The sequence below is a fragment of the Elephantulus edwardii genome, unplaced genomic scaffold (genome assembly GCF_000299155.1).
Source record: "Elephantulus edwardii isolate Elephantulus edwardi_28Jun2011 unplaced genomic scaffold, EleEdw1.0 scaffold00095, whole genome shotgun sequence".
NCBI classification, from domain to species: domain Eukaryota; kingdom Metazoa; phylum Chordata; class Mammalia; order Macroscelidea; family Macroscelididae; genus Elephantulus; species Elephantulus edwardii.
In genome coordinates, this window is record NW_006399845.1 from 198,545 (window position 1) to 203,123 (window position 4,579).

Genomic DNA, 4,579 nt, shown 5'->3' on the forward strand with positions numbered 1-4,579 from the left:
AGACTGCTTTTAAATCATCATTAAGTTTTTATTAAAAATGAGTACACTTATATTAAGTTTGGATTTGAACTAGATATAATTCACAAATACATAATTAGATAACTAGCTTTTCCCCCTTAACAGTATTTCTCAAAGATCTTTTTATGATCATTTAATTTTCAGTCTTTTGAAATAGATGGGAGTAGACATTCGATCTTGTAGCACTTTACTGCCTCCTTCATTTCAAGACTGCTCTTTTAGGTGTATTGACAACTTAAGAATGGCCGGGTTTTTTTCCCCTTGACTTTTTTTTTAATGGTTAGTCAAAAAAATGGATTTCACTGTGCTGCTTTATACTGTTTATTCACAGACCTGCCTAGAATGAAATTAGCATTCCTTTAAAATACCTCTTTATTTTTTTGCATTCCTTTAAAATCCCTCTTTTATTGTTTACCTTCCATAAGAAATGTGTACCGCTTAATAAGAATAGTAATTTCCACTCATACCAAAAAGCGGGTGTATCCTAAACCTAGCCAGAGAAGCTATTGTCTGAACAGACCAGGAAAACAATGAATGGTTCAGAATAAAGAAAGGAGTGTGTCAAGGATATATTCTTTCTCCATACCTTTCAATTTATATGCAAAATAGATAATTCAGGAGGCTAGACTTTATGAAAAAGAATGCAACATCAGAATTGGAGTAAGACTTATCAACAATTTGGCTTATGCAGATGACACAATCTTGCTCACTGAAATTGAGGAGTACTTGAAGTGTTTGTTGCAGAAGATAAATGATCTTATGTTAATAGAGTCGCTATAAGTCATACTCGACTCAATGGCACCTAGCAACAACAAAAACAACAGCATCAAATGCATTGATTGTGGGTTCATGTAAGATGAAATTGTGGACAACATCAATCTTTTCTCTATCATGATGTTGCCTATCAGTCCAGTAGTAAGAATTCTTGTTCTCTTGACATTGAGATGAAATACATATTGAAGGCTGTATTTTTTTAGCTTTTGTAAAAAGTGCTTCAAGTCCTCCTCAGTTTAGCAAGCAAGGTTGCATCATCCGCATAATGCACATAACACAGATTATTGATGAATCTTCCTCTGACTCTGATGCCACCTTCTTCTTCATAGAGTCCAGCACCAGGGATAACATTTCTGGTGTAGGATGGAACTTGGCTAAAAGTAAGGAATGCCAGAAAAATGTCTATTTGTGCTTTATTGACTATGCAAAGGCATTTGACTATGCGGATCATTACAAGTTATGGCTGACATTGAAGAGAAACAGGAATCCCAGAGCATGTAATTGTGCTCACGTGGAACCTTATCTGGACCAGGAGGCTGTTGTGAGAACAGAACACAACACTCTATGATTTAAAATCGAGAAGGGAGTGTGTCAGGTTTTTATTCTCTCTCCATACCTATTCAATTTGTATGCTGAGCAAATTATCAGAGAAGCTAGACTCTATGGGGAGGAGTGACTGGATCAGGATTGGAGGGAGACTCATCAATAAGCTGCGGTATGCAGAAGACTCACCTTGCTGGCTGAAAGCGTGGACTTGTAGTATTTGTTGCAGAAGTTCAAGGAATGCAGTCTTCAATGTGGATTGCTTCTCAATGTCAAGAAAACAAAGATTCTTACCACTGGTCTGATAGACAACTTCATGATGGATGAATAGGAAATTGAAACTGTCAACAGTTTCATCATACTTGGATCCTCAATCAGTACTCATGGCACCAGCAGTCAGGAAATCAAAAGACAAATTGCCCTGGGAAAATCTGTGGTTAGGGACCTCTCGAAAGTATTTAAGAGTAGTAATGTCCGGTTGAGGACTAAGGTGTGTCTGATTCAGGCCATAGTCTTTCTGATTATTTGCTATGCCTCCGAGAACTGGACAATGAGTAAGTATGACAGAAGAAAAATTGATGCCATTGAACTGTGGTCTTGGAGAAAAGCACTGAACATCCCATGAATGGCCCAGAAAACAAACATATATGACTTGGAGAGGGTGCAGCCAGAGTGCTCTTTGGAGGCAAGAATTATGAGGCAAGAATGATGCCTCACATGCTTTGGGCGTATTGCTAAGAGGGGCTATTCCTTGGAGAAGGACATGATGCTGCTGGGAACTATGGAGTATCAGCAAAGGAGAAGAAGACCCTCAACCAAGTGGATTAACACAGTGACTGCTGCAGTGGTCTCTTGTGTGTCAGGAAGTGTGAGGATGGCTCAGATCTTTTGTTCATAGCGTTGCTATCAGTAATACTCAACCTGATGGCACTTAACAACAACAACAAAACTCAGACCAAAAGGCTGTTGTGTGAACAGAGCAAGCATACTTGATTTAAACACTGCATGATTTAAAATTAAGAAAGGAGTACACTGGGATTGTATCCTTTCTCCATACTTATTTAGTCTGTACGCTGAGCAAATTATTTGAGGTCATAATACATTTGTAACACACTTAAGAAACCAAGGTTTCAAACCTAGGAAAGAAGGCTGGAGATAAAGTGAAAGTGATTGTTTTATCAAGCACTTCTGCTTTATAAAAAAAAGTTTGTAATAAATTCAGTTATTTACCATTTAGACCTCTAGAATCCAAAGTAGCCCAGTTGCTTCAGATGAAGGTACTGCTTTTAAATATCTCTATAAAAGTGTTCCAGCTTTGCTTGTACTTGGCTTGAATTTTATATTCTTCTTCCACTTACGCATTGTTGTTGGGTGCCATTGAGTCAATCCAGACCCATGATGATGCTATACGAGAGAATAGAACTGTGTTATGGGTTTACTAGGCTATAATCTACAAGAAAAGAACAGCCTGATATAACCCTAGGATAGATAGTTCAGAAGGACTGTTTTCTCATGCTTCACACAACATTTCTATCCTTTCCTAATGAGCACGGGTTCCCTCTGCCCAGTCCCTTCTCTTCTGGAGGCTGCCACTCACTCCAAAGGTGACCTGTCACCCACTTTCCTGATTGCAGGGCCTGGCTGGCTTCCCACTCCTTTGTGCTTCCAAAAAACAACCGTGGAGATGAAACGAGGGTTGCTACCACCTCAGCTCTTGCTGTCAGAGCTAGAGTGCTTGTCTCTTGATCAACAGAAGTGAGGAGAGGTGAAAAAATAAACCACATCAACTCTATCCAGCTCTTCCCTGTCTTTACCAGAGCTGCTTCTTCAGCCTCCAAAGCATTTGGAGCTTTCTCACGGCAGGAAATGAAATCCTTTTTTTTTCCACAGACATGATAGCTGAGGTCCTCCCTAAGCAGTGGGCCCTGTCTGTATTCCATTGGAATCTTTCATCCTCATTGACATTACCTCATTCAGCACTGCTTCAATAATTGATGGTATTCTGAGTGGCACATCCATGGCATCTGCACAGTTGGCCTAGCGTAGAAAGAATGGCAATGAATGCTCAGATATCACCCTGGGTCCCTGCCTCAGTTTTAGTCTAAGTTCTGCTTTGTATGCCTGAAAGAGGCTTGTCTGAGGTCAGATTGTCTAGGTACAGAAGCCAAAGTGGAAATTTTTGTGCAAGCCATTTATTGAAGGGTCATTCTCAGAAAGAACCTGCAGATGAGGGAGAGAAGCAGAATGGTGTTGGGAAGGAGCTAGGCAGCAATGGTTTAGGAAAAGTCCAGCCTTGTTCCAATCTTACTGGGAACTCTGCAGCATCAATTCCACCTTCAAAATGGTCCCACCCAATGTCAAAGGAACTGGGCTCTTACATGTCTCCAGTCATTAATCTGATTTGTGTGCCTCTTCTTGGAGTGAGAAATAACTTCCTAGCAACCTCCCATCAAGAGACTCTCAAACTCTGGGTATTCTCTTAGAGTACAAGAATGTAATCAAGTAGGAAATAACATCCCCAGCAGCTAGAGCATCAGTGCTACATACCTGGGGTGGGTGGGGGAAGAAATGGTTTACAATAGTTGACAAAGGAGTTCTGTTCCATTAATGAGGCTTCTTTCTTCCTATTCACTATTTCCTTTCTTTCTTAGGCAGATAAGTATTAGGAACACAATTTTCATGGAATTTAGAATCCAGTAAGCAAAGCACAGAGTAATTCCAAATTTTGATCTCTGCTCCAAACAAAATAGAGTGCTGTGACAGAGGACAACAGACAGAGGAAGTAGGGATTTGTTTTCAAGGATTCCAGAGAGGACAAGTTTCTAAAGCAGGAAACTTTAGGTTCTATGTTCTGTGCTATTTAAAAAAAAAATAACTGGAGTAAAGCCAGTGGAAAGATGGGAGAATTCAGCTTGACCCAGATGATGCTGTGGACTATGGGATGGAGTTTAGGTTTAACTTACCTCCAACTGGAAACCTTCGGAGAATTTTAAGGAAGGCAAGGTCCACAATCAACAATCTTGGTGCCAGAAGCCAGGAAATTAAAAGACCAATTGCATTGCGAAAGTCTGCTGTCAGGGACCTCTCCAGAATACTGAAGAGCAGCAAGGTCAGTCTGGAGACTAAGATACACCTGATCCAGGCCATAGTCTTCACAATTGCTTGCTATGTGTCAGAAAGCTGGACTATGACTAGGGATGATAGAAGGAGAATTGATGCCTTTGACCTGTGGTGCTGGAGAAAA